We start from the raw sequence: 24,566 nt of genomic DNA, 5'->3' as shown, positions 1-24,566 counted from the left end.
AATCTCATTAACTTAGGAAAAGTAGGGCTTTTCCTAACTAAAATAAAAGTGTAATGAATTCTGTTTCTTTCAAGCATTCAGCAATATTTATATTGATAAATATTAAAATATTATCATTTTGGTTCCTAACAGTTCCTTTCATCTAAATTTTAAACGATTATCTGTAATTATACATATGACGTTTCTTTAATGTGAAAAAAAGATTTTAGAAAAAGTCTGCGTTGGGTAATCTTTTCCTCAAAAGAATTAATGATATTTTAGTATTCTTGTAAAAAACTAATTAAATATCCATATCTAAAATAATGTCTGAAAACTAGGGATAATAAAAATATACATTATATAGATGGAAATGGGTGAAAACTGAACCCCCCCATACATGTTTATATTTACAATGCCATGGAATTTGTTATGTTTATATGACACAAAGTTGATGAGTTTTATTATTGTTTTGTTTGCATATTTGTTACTGGTATGTTTGTAAGGGCACACATTACACGGATAAGAAGGAAATTCGTTTCGAGTGCCAAATGCTATCCATGCAATTTGCCAAGAAAAAAATATACTTTTTGCATTTGAGACAAAATACAATCCATATTTATTTCATGAGCTTAGGAATTTTAAGGGGTCACTTCTATAGGAGAGTTCCAAGGGAGTTAGGAATCTGGCCTGTGATTTTTACTTTTGGCAGTGGCTTCTGAAATAAAACACAATCGCTTATAATATTTCAAAAAGTTATCCATCATCCACAGTGTAAAGTACAATGTTTAAAGCTCTGGAGTATGCCTTGAAAAATTCAGTATTCATGGGAGGTGGAAAACATGAAAAGAACATGAAAATGGGAAACAGGGGGTTTAAGGGGAATTGGGTTCCATGTGGATAAGGAATTTGACTCAAAATACAAATGTTCCAGGAAATGTTTGGTGAGGACTGTGTAGTTAATTAAGATTTCCAGAAGTTCAACAATGCCTCAGGTTCTCAGGAGGCAGAATGCACATGACCAGTAACTTAAAGTTAATATCTAAGACCAGCTATTTACATACAGTAGTTTAATAGAGATTTACCAGAAGAATTGGTGAGAAAACAGTTTGGTTGGAGATAGATTGGGAACTCATAGCCATATTTTATTACACTATCTCATTGTGGTTTTTCACACTGTGGGAATTCGACTTCCAGGACTAGGGGAGCCTCTCCACTTTCATTTTAGTCTGACCACTTTTCTTCAGGGAAGGCAAAGGTTCACAAATCAAGTTTGCTCATGTTAAACCCCAGGAAGAGATTTAAAAAGAAAATCTTGCTACATAAGCATGCTTATCCATGTAACAATAACTGTTCTACCAAAAGCCCAAGCCAAACAAAATCTAACAAAGTCTCATTAAGTATTCACCTGACTGTGCAGTGCTTAGCAGAGAAGTTGCCTTAAATAATTCTGCTATGATATCCTACTGAGGGAGATGCAAGGTTCTTTATTCTGACTTCAGTTCATAAACCTTTTGTGTTGATTGACTGGCATTGCGGGTTGGCAGGTTATTTCTTCTAATTTACTTCCACTGCAGTTATAAAAAGTGTAGATCCTCACTCTTATTTTTAAATGAACAAGAGTATGTCATTCACAATAAAATAATTTCAGTCAGCCCACCAAAGAATGAGAAGTCAGTTTCACAAGTAATTGAGATCTCTTTTCAGTCTTTTAGAGAGGGGAGAATAAAATTTCAGTGCAGTTGTAATTTCCTTTAATTCATGCAAATCTTAGCATATCTTATCATATTCATAAACTTTCTTTGGGATTCAGTTAATTCCTAAGTTGCCACCTTAAATACTATATTGTAAGGCCCTGGAAACTACTATTGCAAGCATGTTTCAGAAACAATCTAACACATGACTCCTACTTTAAAATCATTCAGTTTTGTCTAAGAGAAATATATAGTTCTTTGAGATATGGCTTTTGGTCTCCAGGGCAAAGGTTTTATGACAGTAATTTTTCAGGCTTAAGGAAATCAAATGTGGCTGTCTTAGAACAACAGTTTTTTTGGGTGACAAAAGACTAAATTGATAATCTTTTTGCTATATCTTTCTAATTTTCAAGAAATTATTTAAAATGATAATTTAGCCTTGACATGCCTCATAATTCTTATTTTTTTTTATTTTCTCCTTATCACACCATCACAATTTTGATTAGCTTTCGTACTTAGTTCCATCACAAGTTGCATCAGCTTCTGGTAGTAAGTAAAGCACAATTAAAATATTTCCCTGTATATTAAAAAGAATGTGGCAGCTATATATGAACTGATAATAAATTAGCCTCAAGATTTATTAAGTGGAAAAAGCAAAGGGCAGAACATTGTAAGTAGCGTGCTTCTACTTTTGTAGCCAAACACATAAAATATATATGTGTATGTATGTGTGCACATATGCACTTATTTAAACATAAATCATCTTTGGTAGGATACATAAGAAAGTGGTAACAGTGATTGTCTCCAGGAAAGAAAGGACAACTAAGAAACTTAAGGATCAAGGGTAGAGATGGACTTCCTTTACTTTTATATATAATATATACATATATATACATTTTATGTTTATATTTTATTTATAATTTTATGTGCTAGATGCACATATATACATTTTTTTTTTTTTTTTTTTTTTTTTTTTTTTTTTTTTTTGAGACGGAGTCTCACTCTGTCGCCCAGGCTGGAGTGCAGTGGCGCAATCTCGGCTCACTGCAAGCTCCGCCTCCCGGGTTCACGCCATTCTCCTGCCTCAGCCTCCCGAGTAGCTGGGACTACAGGCGCCCGCCCCTGCGCCCGGCTAATTTTTTCTATTTTTAGTAGAGACGGTGTTTCACCATGGTCTCGATCTCCTGACCTTGTGATCCGCCCACCTCGGCCTCCCAAAGTGCTGGGATTACAGGCGTGAGCCACCACGCCCTGCCACATATACATTATGTATATAAAGGTGAAATATATAAAAATATACAACACATATATGTTCACTTTGTATTGTTTTATATTGTTTAGGCTTTTTATCATGTATTATTAAAAATTAGCAAACCTCTATTAAAATGGTGCACAGGTTCAAATAATAACTGTTACACGCTTTTCATATTTGATTTAGAAATAGCCATCTCTAAAGTAGTGCTACACCAAAGCAGATAGTCATAAGTATCCAAACAATTAATGCTTATATTTATTTTTTTATTTTTGCTAAACAAGATTGCTAGATAATATTTCTTTTTTGTTTAATGTTTTCTGGGTATAGATGCAGATGTGAATGCCGAAAGTTAGGTTTAAAATTTTAAATAGAGCTCTACATGATTTTAAAACCAAATGGGCCGGGTTGCTGGCAGTTTCTCATATGATTTTCAGTGCCAATGAACTTAGCATTCCAGTAATTCTTATTGAAGCTCTTTTAATTGTCCTAAAAGGGAAATAAAGGACTTGAGGATCAAAACTATCCTTTATAGAGAGGGCACACTTTATCAGTTTAGTCTGAATTACTTGGCTTTACTCTACAGTATTCATTTGGTGTATGTCTGTCTGCGAAACCATGCAGAAGAGTCACTTAAAAGCATAACATTGGAAAATTCCATTAATTCATTTATCACAGAGACATTTGTCCCAAGCATTCATTTGCTTCAGCTGAGAGTTCAGCTTGAAGCCATAACCATGATTGTCTCCCATGTAGTAGAGATAAAATTAGCAAGTGGTTGCAAAATCATATAACTCTGTGGTATTTACATGGTCGTAATTGATTAAAATCTTTCCCATATTAAAAAGAGGAACTGTGTCTTTCTTCTTTTTTTTTTCTGTTTCAACAGATGATTATATGCACCCGTCTACATGACCCTCTCTTCCTTAGCCAAACTTGACCAGAAGTTTTGTGAGTTTTTGTCTATTCTTCTCTATTATCACATGGCGTCTGTCATGAAGACACTATTTAATGAGTTAAATTAATGCCATTTATATTCTGGTCAAATGCTAAGAAATCTGGAATGGTTGAACTAATAAAAACAGCTTATACATCTCTCCTAAGAGCACATTATTTAAGCAATGTTTCAACATTGCAAGTAGAGTGTCATGTTGTGTTGTGAAAAAAATGAAGCAGAGACAGTTAAATAACACATGAAATTTGACCTCTGCTGAATTCCCCGGACATTTACAATCTGCTACATAAGCAATAGGATGCATAATTTAGAGTTGCTATTACCTTCTGTCCAGATATTCATGAAAGCCTATTTGGTTTTAAATTGTTGGGGCTGGGAAGGGGGTAGATTATTGAAAAAACAGAAATCTTAGAGGAAGCTATAAAGAAACTTCCTGAAATCTTAAGTAATTTTCATGAAGGTTTACTGTTCTATATTTTATCATTTTCTATGTATATAGTCCACGATTGTAAAAATTAAGTTATTCTTTTGAGCAACTAGAAGAATATTCCCTACTCCCCAAGGCTAAAATCAATGTGAATACATATTAGGTAGGATTTCAACCATTTTTGTCAATTGATTTTTTTTTGTCTGAAATACCTTTAAAATAAATACGATCAAAAGTCCAGAAGGTATTTCACACACATACAAATATACTTTTCTACTCTCCCATTTCTGTCATGTTTTCTAATTTTTCCAATAGATAATATTGTGATAGTTACTTTAAATCACAGGCAAATGCAGTTCTGAGATTTCTACAGATGTAGGACACACATTAAAATGAATTTTTTTTGGTCATGGGTCTTTTGAAGAGTACTGAATAATGTAACAGTCCTCTAATTTCATTTTCTATATCATTAAAATAATGGTTTTTAGTGCTTTTAAGTTAAACGTATAGAAAAGAGCAGTTAATCAGCTAATTCAAGGAAAAATTGGTGTGACATTTTAATTATCTAAAGTTTAATGACAAAGATGATGAGCTATCCTGCCTTTCTTGAATCAGTTCTGCTTGTCAACAAGATGAATTTGTTTTGAGTTTTGTAATGCCAGAGGAGTTTTGGGGGAGGTGAAGGGAAAGTTGGAGGATCATCTATAACTGATGCTGAATCCACTGCGGCCAGGCTGCAGAATCAGTTGAATAATTTGAGAGTGTTTACTTTGGCTTGATGTTTTGTTCTGAGATGGAATGAAAGGAGAAAACGTTTATTAAGTTAATCATCCTTTCTGTAATCCTTCCCAGCAAGGTCTAATGGGTGTGCCAAGCAAATGATAACAAAAAATTATAGAAAACGGAGCATCATTGTTCTCTTTCATTTGAATTTATCAATAAATGAAAGCCCGAAAGGAAAGTATCATTTCATCAGTGGTGATATGTGACCTTCTTCTGAAAACATTATTTTGATTAAACAATAGCTTATCTAATGTTTCCATATTAATCAGGCAGAAGTTTCTTGGATGAAGCAACTGTTTATTTTAGGACCTGAATAGGGAAAGGATGAAGGAGGATACTGTCATATTCAATTTTAGAAGGTCATGTAAGCTTCATCTTCTTTTTTCCCTCATCTTGAAAAAAAAAAACAAAACAGGAATAAAGTATTCCATTTCATTATTTCTGTACTATTAAACACTGCAAGTTACATTCTGAGTTCCCATTCTTCTTGGTTAATAAAAACTTTTTGTCCATGACTTAATGAACTGTATGCATATATTTAAGGAATTTTGATGGCTTAAAAATCCTTGTTAAATTATTTGCAGCTGCTAAGACCAATCCAACAGGTTTACATTTAAAATGAAAGGGCTGGGGATGCCAACTGTCCAAATACTACGGAAAGGAAATGCAAAGTGTAAACAAACAACAATTCTGCCATAGATATGCAGATCAGAATACATATTTGTATGAAAAGGTTAATTTTTAACTTTTCTAAGAATTGTTACAATAAACCATCTATATTTGAAATTGTAGAAGTTCAAGTCTCTTCAGCAGATGTTAGGAGAATATTTTCTGACTACTAGTTAAACTTTTATAGACCATCAGGTGTTGTTGATCACTTAGTATTTCCTTCTTTATAGTCACTATTTGATGGATAACTTTTTGAAGTCTTCATAATTATTTCAACTATTATTTCATATAAATAAATAAATAAAAATCTCCCATATTTTCTTGTACCATAAGTAATTCCACAGGACAGTTTTGCAAGATAATTTTAAAATCTGTTGGACTGGGTCTTAACACATCTAATGGCAATTTTCTCTTTGCTATGATTTCTTGATTCATTGACAGAAATGTTTATGGAATTCATCCAGTTAGCAATATTTCTGTCATCTTTAAGTCCTTTTAAGTGAAGAAGTTTGAATGTCTTACAATGAAAAAGAAAAAAGAAATCTATATAACCACAAAGACGCATGTGTTTTTTTTTTTTTGTTTTGTTTTTTTTTTTTTTGAGACGGAGTCTCGCTCTGTCGCCCAGGCTGGAGTGCAGTGGCGCGATCTCGGCTCACTGCAAGCTCCGCCTCCTGGGTTTACGCCATTCTCCTGCCTCAGCCTCCTGAGTAGCTGGGACTACAGGCGCCTGCCACCGCGCCCGGCTAATTTTTTGTATTTTTAGTAGAGACGGGGTTTCACCGTGGTCTCGATCTCCTGACCTTGTGATCCGCCCGCCTTGGCCTCCCAAAGTGCTGGGATTACAGGCGTGAGCCACCGCGCCCGGCCAAAGACGCATGTTTTAAGGCTACTCTGAGGATAAGACAATCCTTTGAAAGGTAGGGAAATCTAGAATTAAGATGAAAATAGCTACTTAAAGACAGTTTACTCAAATTACTTTCATTCTTTGTTTTTTATAATAGAGTTATAAAATCAGAAAATGAAAGTTATTTGAGAGAGTCATACAGGACAATCAAGTTAATAGTCAGAGATCTCCAATTTCTCAAACACTATAATTTATCTGAGCTGCAACTGTAAAAATACAACTTTTATGGCAGAGATTACAATATAAATGGGGAAAGACTGGTGCACATTTTTGGTACATCACAAAAAAAATACCTAAACTTGAAGATTCATTTAAATCCTGTGATCAGGGCACCCCCAATTTGGTTTGTACTTTCACCATTCTATAGCTTCTTCTGTCACCCCTTAATTATATTTTTTTTCTTTTTCTTTCCATGTTCAGCCCTTTCCTGCATTCTGCCAACTGATATTTTTCCTAACCTGTAAGTCCCTGACCTTCTCAGCTGTAGGGCCTAGTGATTCACAAATGCATTTAACTGTGATAGTAAAATTTGTTAAAACATACCTTGTTATGATATGGCTTTGGGTACATTTAATGTCAAATAATTCTGATTTAAACCAACTTTAAACCCCCTTTAAAAGATGTTCTAAGATACACTTGCAATAATTTCCCTCGTGTAATAAGGGCCTTGCCATGCAAATGTCACCCTACGTAGTAAATAAATATTAATGGAGCTTTGACGCAAGGAGGCATAGTTTCTGAGATGGCTGAGAAGCAAAGATTATGTAAATTCTTGAGGCTAACTTGACTAGAAATAGACCTCTTTCAGGAATATATTCCAATAATGTCTCTGCTCACTTTTTAAGCAACATTTTTTCCTATTTGAAGTCCCCTCTGCCCATCTACCACGCATCATATTGCCCAGTTAAATTTTCTTTATTGTGTGTACATCGATCTGTAATTCTCCTATTAATTTATTTGTTGTTTTTGTTGTTCTTGTTGTTCTTTTTTTAAGAATGTATGCTTGATGAGGGAAGAAGTCTTACTGGCCTTGTTCTTTTTAATTCTTGGTGCTAAGATGATTGCAGTAGTGTCTTGCACAAAGTTAATGGTCAGTAAATATCTATTCAAATAATGAATGAATGAGTGAGCTAACCCAGAAGTATCTCCACAAAGGTACAGAGCATTTACTCTTCTCTAGGATTAGCCTCCTGGAATTGGGCATATTTTATGTTTTATTCTAATCACTTATGGGCACTAAATGTAACACTGTAAGATCTATGAGAAAAGCGCTTGTATTGGCAATAAATGAGGAATTTAGGTAAAATATATATAGTGGGTGAGGGACTCTAAGATATGTTTATTACATTAACTTCATCTGTAAAAATAGATGATTTTACTAAAATTTATTCATTCTACTTTCAGAACTCTTGTAGTTTATGTAGATGTGTCTTATATTATTATACTTTCATTTTACTTTAAAGAGAGAGACAAAACTGATATGTGAAAGGTTTCTATTGAATGAGAAAGAAAAATAGATGCTTTCCTTTACCTCATAATGTCTATAAGATACCACGTGTTTCAAGCCCTTTTCTTTTCTTTGTTTAAATTATACTTTAAGTTCTAGGGTACATGTGTACAATGTTCAGGTCCCTTTTCTAACACACATAATGGAACTTGTTTTATTGTCTTCTCATCTGTTATTACAAATATACTTTCAAAGGGGGAACTTGAGATTATTTTAAACTATAGCTGTCTTCGAAATATAAGAAAATGTCCTCATTAATTAATGTTTGACCCCTTTGAAATCGATGTGGTTACTGCTGTTTGCAGTGATTAAAAAATTAATTTTGTTTGAGTTTTCTACTTATTATAATTTAAGGCAATGTTGTTAAGAATAATATTGAGGGCCTTTAGATGTTCTAAGATAATGTATTTAACAAAAAACAAATGAACAAAGTTTCTATATAACTCCCTATAATATAAAACAATTGGTTGCTTCTCTCTCTCTCTCTACATATATATGTGTGTGTGTGTGTGTATGTGTGCACATGTGTATATACATATATATATTATATATATATAGTCATTCTAATTTTTTTAGTGGCTACTGTGAAACAAACTTTGCCACTTCCTGCTTTTTCTAAGATTGTGATTCTTTACTTTGAATATAGTGGGTAATCAACATATTTTTTTAAAATGCATGAAAAGACAGCCTGCTGCTCTTATAATATTACCCATTGACCTCACATTATAAGATTTTTTTTCAAGCAGCCACCAAAACAATATGTGATGGCATTGTTTTCGATATTAGTTTACCAAATATACTTTGCAAAGAGTAATTAATACAATTTCTAAGCACATAGTTCAAAAGCAGAAAATACTTTAACTTTACAAAAAGCAAAAATCCAAATCTACAACAGAAAAGTAATTCCTGAATGCATTTATACCATTTTAAAATGATTATTCCAAATAGATAAAACATAAATAGTGGTAGAGGAATTGAGTGGGTGCTAGAATATTTTCTTTATACATTCTATTGAAGAATTGAAATTGAATATATTAGCCTTAAGGTTTAATTTGAATGGTTTTGAAAGTTCATACAATGTTAGTGGATACAAGAATGCAATTTTTAGAAAGAACTTACTACAGCACGAATGTGTTAACTTAAGTGGCTGCTGGCTCATGTAGACTCCGCAGGCCCCCTGGTCTATGCAGCCACAGAGGTAACTTTGATTTGAATCAGAAAACTCACATGATCCAGCAACCACTGAAGGCTAAACCAAACATTTCCTCCTATCCAACATCAAGACTAATAAATAAGATGTTATAGTTTAATTACAATCACACATGAATTTTAAGAAGTGACTTGTAACAAATTTACTCTGCTAATGTTACAAGAAGTGTATCCTTTGATTAGGACTTAAAACCTCATATGTTTGAAGCTTGAATGGTATATCGTAACTGTATATTGTTCTTGTATAAGTTCATGAATAACTTGAATGACATTCAAATGTAAATAAATCCTCTTATCATGCAATCAAAGCTTAGATCTATAGTCAAATTCTTCCATGAAATAACATGAAACATCCAACCCTAATGAAAATAAATTTTTGAAAACCTCTCACATATATTTACTTTCATCTTTAATGTAATTAGGTTCAGGCTTGTAGAATATTCTAGAGTATTAGAATGAACTGTGAAAGGCTCCAAGCATGAAAAAGAGGCCATCTCTAGAGTTGTGACACTAAACATTTTAGTAGACCTGATGGTGAATAAAAGCTAAAACACTAAAGTAACTAGTTTGAGTTACTGCAGTTGATATGTTTGGCTGTGTCCTCACCCAAATCTCATCTTGAATTGTAGCTCCCATAATTCCCATGTGTTGTGGGAGGGACCTGGTGAGAGGTAATTGAAACATGGGGGCAGGTTCCACCACACTGTTCTCGTGGTTGTGAATAAGTCTCATGAGATCTGATGGCTTTATAAGGGGGTTTCCTTTTCGCTTGCTCTCATGATCTCTTTCCGGTCACCATCTAAGACATGCCTTTCACCTTCTGCCGTGATTGTGAGACCTCCCCAGCCATGTGGAACTGTGAGTCCATTAAACCTCCTTTTCTTTACAAATTACCCAGTCTCAGGTATATCTTTATCAGCAGCGTGAGAACAGACTAATACAGTATTATAGCAAAAAATTACTTTCATTGTGTCAGAGTAGACAGAGAGTAATAATGTGACCCTATGCCTCAGGCTCCAGACATTTTACAAAGTAAGAAACCTGCAGTTCTGGACTGCACTGACCTAGTAGATTGTGGGATGAGGGCCCCTCAAGTATGGACAAAGCTAAGTAAATCACTAGGGAGGATTAGAAAGGGAAGTGGACTCATACCAGATACTGTCCCACATCTCAGGCACATGCCCTCAATTGTAGATTTGGTGGTTCTATTATAAACAAAAGTGGAAGTGATCTTAGCCAAGTTTGAGTCATTTTCTTGCAGTCAAACCTTGCAGTTGGTTCTAACTCAGCTATTAAAATTAGGAAGAATTTGAGAATACAGGAGCAGCTTACTAGGATTTCAGTGTGAAGAGAAATAATCAGGGCATATGTTCCTGTACACTAAAAATGGGCCCTCCTAAAACAACAACAACAACAGAAAACCCTTGCCTGAAACCTGGTTACATAATTATATGAGTGCCTTAAGTGTCACTTAATATATGTTAATATTGTTAATATGATAATGTATGTTATTCTTCTATTTTTATCTTATTTTGTTTTACTTTGAACTAAGAGGAAAAAACTGATATGTGAAAAGTTTCTCTTGAATAAGAAAGAAAAAGAGATGATTCCCTTTAATAAATATGAAAACTGTCATTGCAGATCAGTGCAAGCCATATGTATTATGGTTCATGCCTGTAATCCCAGCACTTTAGGAGGTTGAGGCAGGTGGATCACCTGAGGTCAGGAGTTGCAGACCAGCCTGGCCAACATGGTGAAACCCCATCTCTACTGAAAGTGCAAAAATTAGCAGGGCATAGTGGCATACACCTGTAGTCCCAGCTCCTCAGGAGGCTGAGGTGGGAGGATCACTTGAAATTGGGAAATGGAGGTTGCAGTGAGCTGAGATGGGGCCACTGCACTCCAGCCTGGGTGACAGAGTAAGACTCCATCTCAAAAAAAAAAAAAAAGTTAGAGGCTGGGCGTGGTGGCATGGTGGCTCATACCTGTAATCCTAGCACTTTGGGAGGCCAAGGCAGGTGGATTGCCTGAGCTCAGAAGTTCGTGACCAGGCTGGGCAACATGGTGAAACCCCGTCTCTACTAAAAATACAAAAAAATTAGCTGGGCATGGCAGCATGCACCTGTAGTCCCAGCTACTTGGGAGGCTGAGACAGAAGAATCACTTGAACTTAGGAGGCAGAGGTTGCAGTGAGCCAAGATCGAGCCACTGCACTCCAGTCTGGGCAACAGAGACTCTATCTCCAAAGAAAAAAAAAAAAAAGAATTTAGAATGCTCTGTTCTGCTCTACTAGCTGAGGATGCAAGAGTAAATATGGGGGAAACAAGGTCAAGTGGAAATAAAGCTGGGCTACAGGCAGGGCTGATTCAATTCTTAGATTTACCTCTTAGCCCTGTGGCCTCAGGTGAATTGCCTAACCTTTCTAAGCCTTGATTCCCCAACTATTATGAGGGTTCAATCAAATAATGTAAAGTTCTCGAGAGGTAGTACATATTCTATTGGGGGCAAGGTTTTTGAATCATTAATAAATATTAAGTAAAAACAGTTTTGAATTGAAAAGTGTTTTATGGTAGTAATAATTTTTACAAAACTAGACGTTCAATGCAATCATATATTATGCCCATTATAATTGGGCATAATATATCATTGAGTAAATGAAAATTTGTCTGAACGCATGTGACCCCCTACTCATGTCAGCCATTTTGAATATGACATGTCTGTCCTGTTCTCAAGAGTTTTTGGAAATCCCATTTCTGGAGTTTCCTTCCAATGCTCTTAACCTCGCAAGTCTTACTCACTTTCAGACTTCAGTTTAAGCTTTACTTTCTCAGGGCCAGCTTCCATGACTCCCTGTCCCCACCCCCCAAGTCTAGATCAGTTTCTTTTGCTTTATGCTCACTTATAATATCATGTTCTTTTCATTCAGAGGCCTTATTCAATTTTTAATAATATATTTATTGTTTTAATTATCTGTTGAATATCTTTCTTGTCCTTTAGGCTCTATGCTTTATGCAGAGAAAACCTGGTTTGATCCACTAGTGTATTTCTAATATGTAACACATACTAGGCATGCAATAACTATGTCATGAATGAATGAATGAATGCATGATGCATATGTTCAATTCTATTTTACCTATCATTTTTGCATTGGATTAGGAGATAAAACATATGCTCTTTTGTTAGTACTCAACTCAAGTTGTATGTCTACAAAATTTACCAAGGAATTATCTAAATATTTCTGCAATATAAAAATGCAAAAGTAGTTGTATAAAAGTTTCTAAAAAACCAGGCGCGGTGGCTAATGCCTGTAATCCCAGCACTTAGGGAGGCTGAGTCTGGTGGATCACAAGGTCAAGAGATCGAGACCATCCTGGGCAACATGGTGAAACCCCGTCTCAACTAAAAATACAAAAATTAGCTGGGCATGTTGGTGCACGCCTGTAGTCCCAGCTACTTGGGAGGCTGAGGCAGGAGAATTGCTTGAAACCAGGAGGCAGAGGTTGCAGTGAGCTGTGATTTCACCACTGCACTCCAGCTTGGTGACAGAGCGAGACTCCTTCTAAAAAAAAAAAAAAAAAAAAAAAGTTTCTAATAATTGCTACATCTCTAAAATTTCAAGCAAGAATATATAGGGGACAAACTGGTATGCTTTAACAGATTGAAGTCTCCAGAATAAAGCCTAGAAAATTAGAACATTTTGCTTTTTATTAGTGAGACATTTAGGAATCGGGATAAAAGAGAAATATTGGGGTTAAAATGAGATTTTAACAACTCAGAAAATCAATTAGTCTTGCTGCTTCTGTTACAGATGCTGGAGAATGTGTGGATGAGAATCTACCACACGCTGGGGAAAGAAAAGGAAGTGAGCAGAGTGGGAAAAAGAGACATGTTTAAGGAGAATTGGGAAGAGGAAGAAAGACAGTGGGAGATCTGACAAGAAGAATCTAATCCATGAGGATCTTATAAACTGAGAAAGGGGGTGGGTTTCAATTGAATTGTGAAAAGCACAGGTTATTTTCACAAAATTCAAGAGCAGTCGTCATGCATAACTTAGAAGCAAAGTGAAAGCCTAAGTAAACATTTGTTCATTTTAACACCAAGGATTTGTTCTATCCTTAAAGTTTTCGTGGATACAACAGGGAGACAAAGAGATAAAAAATGCACACATGCATGCACAAGCATGTACACACCCACACACAAGACAGAGATATATGAAGAACGAAATAAGCACATGAAAGTAACTGGCCCACAATAGGAGACCCATTTATTTCAGCTCTTGAATCTAAGCATTTACAAGGGAACCTGTCTGTGCTTAACTTTACTCCCTAGTGGCTTATAGTTAATTTAAGAAAGCAAAATTTACATGAAATACATTCCAATACAGATCTTAAAGGATAAATTTCACGTGAGAAATAACTTATCTAAGTCAAATATAAGAAGAAAAAATTTAGTTAAAGATTGCTTTTGAAATTTTCTATTTTTAAAATTTTGTTTATTATACTTTAAGTTCTGGGATACATGTGCAGAATATGCAGGTTTGTTACATTCCTAGACATGTGCCACAATTGTTTGCTGCACCCATCAATCTGTCATCTACATTAGGTATTTCTCCTAATGTCATCCCTCCCCTAACCCCCATCCCCCAACAGGCCCGGGTGTGTAATGTGCTCTCACTGTTCAACTCCCACTTATGAGTGAGAACATGCAGCGTTTGGTTTTCTGTTCCTGTGTTAGTTTGCTGAGAATGATAGTTTCTAGCTTTATCCATGTCCCTGCAAAGGACATAAACTCATCCTTTTTTATGGCTGCATGGTATTCCATGGCATATATGTGCCACATTTTCTTTATCCAGTCTATCACTGATGGGCATTTGGGTTGGTTCCAAGCCTTTGCTATTGTGAACACTGCCACAATAAACATATGTGTGCATGCGTCTTTATAGTAGATTGATTTGTAATCCATTGGATACATGCCCAGTAATGGGATTGCTGGGTCAAATGGTATTTCTGGTTCTAGATCCTTGAGGAATTGCCACACCGTCTTCCACAATGGTTGAACTAGTTTACAGTCCCATCAACGGTGTAAAAGTGTTCCTATTTCTCCACAGCCTCTCCAGCACCTGTTGTTTTCTGGCTTTTTAATGATTGCCATTCTAACTGGTGTGAGATGGTATCTTATTGTGGTTTTGATTTGCATTTCTCTAACGACTAGTGATGATGAGAGTTTTTTCATATGTTTATTGGCTGCATAAATGTCTTCTTTTGAGAAGTATCTGTTCATATACTTCACCCACTTTTTGGTGGGGTCGTGTTTTTTTTTTTTTCTTGTAAATTTGTTTAAGTTCTTTGTAACAAATTTACTTGACATTTTCTTAAATTAAGAATCACACACATGATATTCTTGTATACTATATTAACTTGCAACTTATCGGTCAAGTTTCTTCTCTAGCATGAGAACAGGTTGCCATTTCTTTAACTGAACATTGAAATAAAGTAGGTTTGTATGTAAGACTAGCTAATATGGAAAAAGACATTAATGTCATCTAACTCCACTTGAAGTGCTATGCTTCTGAAAAATAAAAGCATTCAGAGAAAGAAGAGGCCGATGTAGGTAGTAGTTGGTGGAAATACAAGAGTTAGAACTAAAAGTGAGCCTTGAAGGGTTGATGTTTTGGGAAGGCCATGGTCTTGGGCAGGAGACCTTATGTTTGGGGAAGTTCTGGTTGGAGAGTCCAGGATCCAAGGTCTAGGTTTAGGACAGAACCACTAGTTCACGACAGTCCCAGGGAATCAAAGAAATGTCTAAGAGAGGCACAAGTACTGAGAAAAATGGATTAAGGCTTTTGGCCTCTCATTATTTTATTTAAATCATGTTTACCAAGATTTTAATATAACGCGTTTGTGAACTTTTACATTTCAGTACTCTGTATGACTGTTGTTTTGCTTTCAACCAATGAGGAGCTGTTTATTTACGTCATTTTTTCATATTCCACTGTGTTGAATTAATGCAATGTATGCTCTTTAGAGAATTTGAAAAATATAGAAAAAAGTTTTTGCAAACCTTTATCCCTGATATGGTTTGGCTGTGTCCCCACCCAAATCTCATCTTGATTGTAGCTCCCATAATCCCCACATGTCATGAGAGGAACCTAGGAGGAAGTAATTGATCATGGGGTGGGGCTTTTCCCATGCTATTCTTATGATAGTGAATAAGTCTCCCAAAATCTGATGGTTTTATAAAGAGCAATTCCCCACACACATGCTCTTGGCTGCCACCATTATAAGACATGCTTTTATTCCTTCTTCACCTTCCACGATGATTGTGAGACCTCTCCAACCGTGTGGAACTGTAAGTCCCTTAAACGTCTTTGTCTTCATAAATTACCCAGTCTCAGGTATTTCTTCATAGCAGTATGAAAATGGATTAATACAATACCCATTTCTCAGATTTACTTTTTGGTATATTAGTATATGTATGTCCAGTTTTAATATATGTGAAGATACACAATTGATACAGATCTTATTGTTACTTTGTAACAAATGATGTAACAAATGTGACAAATTGTTACTTTGTAACAAAATATTTTTCTATGTCCACATATATTTTGATAAACTTCATTTTTAATGATTGAAATTATAAATCATGATTTGACTATTTCAATACATTTCTAATATTTGGCATTTCTGTTTTATGTAACTTTTTTGCAGTTTTTATAATGTCTTAGTAAAGGACTTTACTATTTCTTTTCCTTAGGGGAAATATTTAGATAAGCAAATCATACACACACACACACACACACACACACACACAACAGCATATGTATTATGTGAAATTTCTCTCCAGATATATTGTGTCAATTCGTTTTTTCAAGAATAACATGTAAGAAAGTCCATTTCTCCATAACCTAGCCCAGGGGTCCACAACCCCTGGGCCATGGACTGGTACCGGTCTGTGGTCTCTTTAGGAAACAGGTTGCACAGCAGGAGGTGAGCAGCAGGCTAGTGAGTTCTAGCTCCTGTCAGATCAGCAGTGGCATTAGATTGTCACAGGAGAATGAATCCCATTGTGAACTGCGATGTGAGGGATCTAGGTTGTGCACTCCTTATGAGAATCTAAGGCAGAACAGTTTCTTCTCAAACCCCCACCCACCCTAGTCCGTGAAAAACTTGTCTTCAATGAATCTGGTTCCTGGTGCCAAAAAGGTTGGGGACTGCTGACCTAGCCAACACTAGGTGTTGGTATTCTTTTTATTTATTTTTATTTATTTGTTTATTTTGAGATGAGGTCTCATGGTGTTGCCCAGGTTGGAGTGCAGTGCTGCAATCACGGATGACTATAGCCTCAACCTTGCAGGCTCAAGCAATCCTCTAGCCTCAGCCTCCCAAGTAGCCAGGACTATAGGCACACACCACCATCCTCAGCTAATTTTTTAAAAATGTTTTGTAAAGATGGTGTCTCACTGTGTTGCCCAGGCTAGTCTTGAACTTCTGGGCTCAAGCAGTCCTTCCTGTCTCAGCCTCTCAAAGTACTGGGATTACAGGCATGAGTTAGTGTGCACAGCCAGCATTCTTTTTAATCTTTGCAAATGAGATTCATAGATTTTTAAAAATATATGAACTTATTTGCATTGCTTTATTAATAGTAAACAATTTCTTGTGGATCGTAAAAAAATCTAATTTCACTCTGTATTGTCTTATTAGTGAATGTGTGTAAAGTGTAAGAACAGCTCATAATGTGTTCATATATTATAATTACCAATAGAGAGTTTTTGTGGACCAAATTTCACAGGTCTGTGATGCACTAGATTACCATATTTCAAATGAGATTAATAATACCATCCTTACTGTGTTATTACAATGAATCAATGAATTAAGCATTAGAGACACCTGGATCAATAAAATATTATTTTATTCTGTTTTTCTTATAGATTTGTTACTCTGAAGTTTATATCTTTCATGAAACGTGTGCAGAAGTATACATTAGAGGAAATGAAATAAAGTGGCACAACTAATCTATATTTCATTATAGGAAGAATGCATTTATTTGAACTTATGAGTACAAGCCAATTAACAAGATTAAAGTTTTGTGTGGCAGGACATCAGCTGCTATGAGCAGAAACCAAATTGAGGCCTTTCTGAACATTTATTTGCTTTTATGCATAAGAAAATATTTAAAACATATTTTTATTAGAAAATATTTTTGAGAAAGTCCTTTACCTTCACACTTCCAGCAGGCTATAAATGTTTAAATTGTTATTCTTGAATACCCCATATGTGGTGGCCTCAGGGCCTTTGCACCTACTGTTTTTCTGCCTAACATTCCTTATTCCTAAGTATCCAGAAGGGTCATCCTTGTATATTATATTGCTTTCTGTCAAATGACAACTCTTCAAAAAGGTCTTCTCTTACCACCCTTCTCAAAAGAGCACCTCGTCACTCCTTATTCATTATCTTGCTTCAATGTTCTTTATTGTATTTAATGTTTTATAATTATCAATTAGAATATTAGTTCTGTGAGAACAAGGACTTCTTTTCCTTCACTACTGTGTTTTTGGTTCCCAAAATACTGCCTAGCATATAGAACACAAACAATAAATATTTGTTAAATTAATGAATTTATGAATTAATGAATACATTGAGTCAATGAGGAAAACAATTATAATTTGATTATCTAAATAGACAGCATTTTTATTATATTCCTCCTCATCTGATTTATATATTTAGTTGACTGTATTTAGCCTATATATAAACAGAAGGCTAGGTTATACGTTTCAAATATATTAGCAATAATTAGTCTGTAATGTACTTTTATGTTTCTACTTGTTTTCTCATCTAAATACGTTATTATTAAGTAGTCTATACTTTCTATTCATGTGTTCATCTATCAGTAGGCAATACTTAAGAGGATCCATGATCATTTCCTCCTTGCTCTTGTAGTCTTCTGAGGAAAATACAGCATTTACAGGGAGTAACTTAGTGGCTCAGGTCCTCAGCCCTTTTCCAAGGCATAGGATAGAGAGAATGACACTGAAATTTGTTATTGTCCTTATTTCCATGTAAATACCAAAATAAGTAACGTAAATATGAAAATAAAGTTGAAAATATAATTAATTTATGCTTCCATCAGTATTTCGTAGCCATGATTTTGTGTATTGTATCATTATATTGTATCACACATGATTTTATAGTCAATTGTTTTGGATATGAAATTTACACCTGAGCACCAAAGTTGAAATAAACATTCCCTTTATATTTTATGATTACATGAACTGGGCGTTCATTGTCCTCCCACTTCTCCAACACTGAAAACAAGAGAGAAAGCTAATGTGCAATAAGACTTCTATATAGCTCTAACTTTTAACAGAGTTTAGTGCACTCAAGGCACTTGAGCAGGAATATGGGAAGCAGGAGGAACAAGGATAATAATTTGAGATTGTTCATTAAATAAATGAAGAGGCTGTTTCTTCATGAATCAGGTCTTTTTGCTAGTTTCCTAACTGGTTTAAAAATAGTTTAACATGGTAGGCAACACTGCATACACATGTGCATTTAATTTAGTTGACAGGACTCTGTCACTAAGTATGATGAATTGCATTTGTAACACCATTTAGATGTAAAGAGGAAGGTGCTTTTGCAATTAGTGGGATCTATAGACAGTAGAAAAACCAAAGCACTATATTTTGAAACAAATGCTTCATTCATATTTCCTGTGATAAAGTGTAAGAAATATGGATGATGTACAAGCCACTTTTTGAGTCTTTCAGTTTACTGTGAAAGTTAACTTTGCTAATCAAGTTCAGTCAAGGCTTTTTCTTAGGATTTAGGATTAAAATTTGGCTTACGTTTGGGCTGCCTACTTAAATTTTTTTCTGCTTTTTATGTTTCTAATGAAAAGTTATATTTCCTCCCTCAGCTGTCTGTCAAAAACGAGAGTGAATTCTCAGTATATATTTGAAAGTTATGAGACTGGACACCTTTGTGATGTTAATTATAGTACTTACGAGTTGTCTTAATTTTAAGTGTAAGAATCACACCACAAAACATTTTATATGTTCCTTAAACATTTATATCCATTAAAGCTTTTCAGAAAATTCACTAACAATTTTTAGGTAATATTTTAAAGTTACTTATTGTAAAAATCTTGATTTGCTGCATTTTAAGTTTTACAAGAAATGTCAAAATACATTAGGCTATAAAAAGTTAAAAAATTGCATAAAAACAAAAACAAGAGAACATTTCTCTTTTGTATCTTCCCTACCTTGCTGATTCCATCTCTACATCAATATAATTTGAGATTTTAGTCCCAGTTATTTTATTATTAAAATAATAAAAGTTTTAAATTAATAATTTCAATAGCCTTTGCTCACCAGGATTTCTTTTAATTATTTTTATAGATTTATTTTTAAAATCTAAGATCAATTCTTTACAAATTATTTCTAGTATGCTTTTCTGTCAGTATATTTTGAAACCTTTCATGTCTAAAATTCATTTTATATTGCATTTATAGGTAACAAATAACTTGACTGGATATAAAAGAGTAGGTTTATAGATATTTTTCTCAGAGCTTTGTTGGCAGTATTTCTGGAGCAAAAAGTGTGGACTATCTAAATAGAAGCAAGAAACTAGCTGGTATCAGGTTTCACATTAGGAAATAAATAAATGGGGATAATAGACCAATCCCCCATGCATAAGAATTCCAAATAAGTGATGAAAATTCTCCACCTGAAGGAGTGGAGCATAACTCCTTACTCCTTAAGTGTGGACTATACATAGTGACTGTCTTCCGAAGTGTACAGTGTCATATTGGAAGTGACCGTGGTGTGGGGGTGGGGAGGAGGAGGGAGAGGCAACAAATAACTTCATAGTGGAGAAACCAGACAAACAGTGTGTCAGCCAGGTTAGCAAGATCAGTATCATCATTTGGATAGTTTTTACCTCTGATATGATGTGAGGAAAGGCACTTTATCTCTGGTCTTTTTCCCAAAAGCTTATAACCCCAGTAAAATCATGAGGAAAGTATGAGGCAAATTCCAATAAATGAGCATTCTACAGAGTACCTAACCAGTGCTCCCCAAAGCTGTCAAGGTCACCAAAAATAAGGGGAGTCAAAGAAACTGATAGGAAAAAGAGCCAGAGGGGATATGCCAACTAAAAGTAATGTGGTACCTGAATGAGAACATGGGAAGAGAAACGACATTAGGTAAAATCTCATGAAATCTGAATGAGATACAGAATTAGTTGGTAAGTTTTGTTTTGTTTTGTTTTGTTTTTTGAGATGGTGTCTTGCTCTGTTGCCCAGGCTGGAGTGCACTAGCGAGATCTCAGTTCACTGCAACCTCCACTTCCCTGGTTCAAGCAATTCTACAGCCTCAGCCTCCCAAGTGGCTAGGATTACAGGCATGTGCCACCATGCCTGGCTAATTTGGGGAGTATTTTTAGTAGAAACAGGGTTTCACCATGTTGGCCAGGCTTGTTTCAAACTCCTGACCTCCACTGTCTGCCCACCTCGGCCTCCCAAAATGCTGGGGTTACAGGTGTGAACCACCACACCCAGCTAGTAATGTATTAACATCAGTATTAACTATAATATACACACCATAGTTATATAAGATAGATATGTAATTATAGAAGGCACTGGGTACTGAGCATATGGAAACTGTATTATCTCCTCAATCTTCTGTAATGCTTAAACTTCTAAAAAAACAAGGTCTATTTTTTTAAAGTTAATGTGATCTGATTGTGAAGTCTCTAGTGCCACGTAAGCTTAGATATGTTGATTACATTTGCTCTGTTTTAATTCTATCATGTTTTTTAGCATTCTCATTGTATTTACTCTTTCCTCTTGAAATAGTCTTTGGCTGTCAAATTTGGACTTGAATTATTTTCTCAGAATAGCTGAAATAAACTAACCTTCGTACCAACCTCATTACATTCCAGTAAGATGTTTATAGGAAGTAGAACCAAATTTGCAAAATTTTATTTCCCAGTTGAGCATATTTGTGTCTGCTACCTATACACACTTTGTCCCAGACAGTCATTTCTTTATTTTCACTGACCCTTGCAGAAGAGAAGCAGATCTAAATATAGGGAACCCACAGTGGAGGTTTGTAGCCCTAAGTCACCAAATATAGCTGCTGCTGCAAGAACTATTTATGAGTAAGGGAGAGTTGCGAACCCGCTTGGATAGCTACCCTGCAAATTCCCCAGGCTCAAAAATGTCTCCTCTACATCTGTACAGAACCATGCAATTTTAGAGCAGCAAGTTGTTTAGTAGATATATAAATAAACTCTTTACACACTACAAGATTTATGTCCACAGAATTTATATTAAATTGGAATTAAAATAATATTTGATCAACAGGGCTATATAGGCTGAATGATATCATGCATATGAAAATTATTTCCGGCCGGGTGCAGGGGCTCATGCCTGTAATCCTAACATTTTGGGAGGCTGAGGCAGGTGGATCACCTGAGCTCAGGAGTTTGAGACCAGCCTGGCACATGGCCAACATGGAGAAACGCTGTCTCAACTAAAAATACAAAAATTAGCCAGGTGTGGTGATGGACACCTATAATCCCAGCTACTCAGGAGGCTGATGCAGGAGAATTGCTTGAACCTGGTGGGTTGAGGTTGCAGTGAGCCAAGATCAAGCCACTTCACTACTGCCTGGGCGAAACAGCGAAGTGAAACTCCATCTCAAAAATAAAGAACATTATTTACAGCTATAAAACTCTCTGCAAGTATTATTTGTAGTTATTAGAGTTCACTATCACCAAATTAATCTATTTTAATGTTGGATAGCTATAACTTTTCAAAAAGTGCTTTCTCATGTTAAGCCAAAGTCATATTTTCTACAATTTTGTAGTAGACAGTAGGTGATAACGAAGTCCTACAGATGTGAGTTCAAATGCTCATGCTTCTGATACATTGGATAAATGACTTAAATTCTCTACTTTCATTTTCCTTATTCATGCATAATGGTGATAATCCCTGCCTTACAGGAATGTTGTTAGTGTGATTATATTTGTAAAAATGTACATGGCTTAAGTGTTTAATAATTAGCAGTAGTTATGATGAATAAGTTTACCTTTTATGCTTCAACAATAGGTGACAATGAATAGGAGCCCAGGCCTTCCCAGCTTCCAAATGGCATGTCATAAAAATATATCTGAACCTCCATTTTCAAGTGATAAAGAAGTCATGAATGGCACAATTCTGTTTCTTTTATTTGATTTCTCATTTGGGGAAGATATCAGCAGGAAGCCTAAGGAAGAAAACCTGTCCTTGGCAAATAGCTGTCTTTTCGTGAAATCACATCATATAAAATGTGATTTTCAGGAAAATGGACAATTTTGTTAGCGTACAGTAACTTCATAGAGGCTCTATATGGGGTAGAAGATGGATAAAACCTGCAAGTAAACAGAAATATTTTAACTACTCCATCCAGAGCCTCAATGTTGTATTGCTCAGACTAATCACTGGACGCCATCAGGAGATAATGAAAAGTGAGTGACGCCTTCTGGAGTTATGTGGTTCATTGATGCTGTTTCCACCTACTCTGCCAATTATGACCAGAGATATTATAATTGCAGTAAGGTACTACACAATGATATTTCCATCAAAGATATGCCGCATATATGATTGTGGTACCATAAGATTATAATACTGTACTTTATTTTTATTCTGTCTTTTCTATGTTCAGATATGTTTGGATACACAAAACTTCCCGTGTATAACAATTGCTCATGATATTTAGTATAGTCACATGCTGTACAGGTTTCTAGCATAAGAACAATAGCACAGGCCACAAAGCCTCAGTGTTTAGTGGGCCGTTCCATCTAGGTTTGTGTAACTACACTCTATGATGTTCACAAAATGATGAAATCACCTAAGAAGGCATTTCGTAGAACATAGCCCCATCATGAAGTGACATATTACTTTATCTTTATTTTATTTCATTTATTTATTTATGTTTGAATTGAGGTCTTGCTATTGCTATGTTGCCCAGGCTAGAAGGCACAGCTATTCACAAGAACCATCATAGTGCATTATAGCCTCAAACTCCTCAGCCTCCTTAGTAGCTAGCCCAGCATGACTGTGTCTGTAAGGCAGAATGCCTACATATGTGTAGTTTCTTCATTCCTGTCATCTTTCCTTTACTCAGTGGACCTCAAACTCAAGTGTGCATAATATAAGAATTTATTATGGATATAACACTTTTTAATGGAATTTTTACCGTAGGGATTTTGACCTTAGGAACTGTTTTAAGATTGGTCTCTCTCTCTCTCTAGCCCAGTCTAATACTTGACTTTCTGTATTTAGAGATGAAATCCTCAGTCACTATAGTGTTTGCAAATGGCTGGTAGCTCAGCTGAACTTTTTATTGAACTGTATATCAGAATCAGATTTGATAATCTCTCAGCATTCCTAGAAAATAACAGTCAACCTTTTACAGCTTTCCCACTGTGTCACCAAAATTATTTTAAATTATACTTGGTTAAAAAACTGTTCTTCTTGAAAACTGGAACAAGACAAGGATGCCCACTCTTGCCACTCCTATTCAACATATTATTGGAAGTCCTAGTCAGAGCAATTAGTGAACAGAAAGAAACAACAGGCATTCAAATAGGAAAATAAGTCAAACTATCTTTCTTCCCTGACAATAAGATTTTCTACCTAGAAAACCCTAAGACTCCTAGAACTGGTAAGTGACTTTAGTAAGGTTTCGGGATAGAAAGTCAATGTACAAAAATCAGTAACATTTCTATATACCAATAACATCCATGCTGAGAGTCAAATCAAGCACACAATGCCACTTACAATAGCCACAAAGAAATGAAATACCTAAGAATACAGCTAACCAAGGAGGTGAACGACTTCTGCAAGGATAACTACAAAACACTGCTGAAAGAAAACAGAGAGGACACAAATAATTGGGAAAAGATTCATGCTCATGAATTGGAAGAATCAATAATGTTAAGCTGGTCATACTGCCCAAAGCAATTTAAAGGTGCAATGCTATTCCTATCAAACTACAAATGGCATTTTTCATAGAATTAGAAAACAAACTATTCCAAAATTCACATGGAACAGAAAAGAGTCCAGACAGGCATAGTGATCTCACACGGAAAGAACAAAGCAGAAGGCATAGCACTACATGACTTCAAACTACACTCTATGGATACAG

General features: G+C 35.3%; 1 protein-coding gene across 13 annotated transcripts in view; it reads left to right on the top strand.

Moving 5' to 3' along the window:
- The window catches only part of LOC105473314 (neuron navigator 3), an 899,580-nt gene that overhangs the window by 542,286 nt on the left and 332,728 nt on the right, over nt 1–24,566 (top strand). Inside the window, exon 3 of one of the 13 annotated variants that reach the window (XM_071070568.1) lies at nt 3,812–3,873. The exons of the other annotated variants lie outside the window; for them this stretch is intronic. The gene's annotated coding sequence lies outside the window, so the exon portion shown is untranslated. The remainder of the gene's footprint in view (nt 1–3,811; nt 3,874–24,566) is intronic. 13 annotated transcript variants of the gene reach the window in all.

The sequence above is a fragment of the Macaca nemestrina genome, chromosome 10, assembly GCF_043159975.1.
Source record: "Macaca nemestrina isolate mMacNem1 chromosome 10, mMacNem.hap1, whole genome shotgun sequence".
Taxonomy (NCBI): Eukaryota; Metazoa; Chordata; class Mammalia; order Primates; family Cercopithecidae; genus Macaca; species Macaca nemestrina.
Note: the sequence above shows the minus strand (reverse complement) of the source record. Positions and strands in the feature narration are given on the sequence as shown.